The 260-nt window shown below is 40.4% G+C and overlaps 1 protein-coding gene across 1 annotated transcript in view; it reads right to left on the bottom strand.

Moving 5' to 3' along the window:
• The window catches only part of mast2 (microtubule associated serine/threonine kinase 2), a 168,201-nt gene that overhangs the window by 63,431 nt on the left and 104,510 nt on the right, over nucleotides 1-260 (bottom strand).

Genomic DNA, 260 nt, shown 5'->3' with positions numbered 1-260 from the left:
GTGTGTGTGTGTGTGTGTGTGTGTCTGTGTGTGTGTGTGTCTCTAATCGGTTTGAGAGAGAATCAGTGGAGAAAAGAAGTAGAAGTTGACTTTATTTTTATTTTGTACTTTTTAAGATTGTTTTGAGGCACTTCTAAGCTTTTATTTTGCCGGACAGATACCAAAGCATTAAGGAGTGAACCTCTACCAGCTGAGCTAAGCCGGCCACCAAAGCAGATGGTTTCTGACTCCAGCTTCCTAAATGTTCATATTTCGAGTTT

Source organism: Etheostoma cragini, chromosome 9, assembly GCF_013103735.1.
Source record: "Etheostoma cragini isolate CJK2018 chromosome 9, CSU_Ecrag_1.0, whole genome shotgun sequence".
Classification (NCBI taxonomy): domain Eukaryota; kingdom Metazoa; phylum Chordata; class Actinopteri; order Perciformes; family Percidae; genus Etheostoma; species Etheostoma cragini.
The sequence above is the reverse complement of the archived record's forward strand: the minus strand, read 5'-3'. Positions and strand labels throughout refer to the sequence as shown.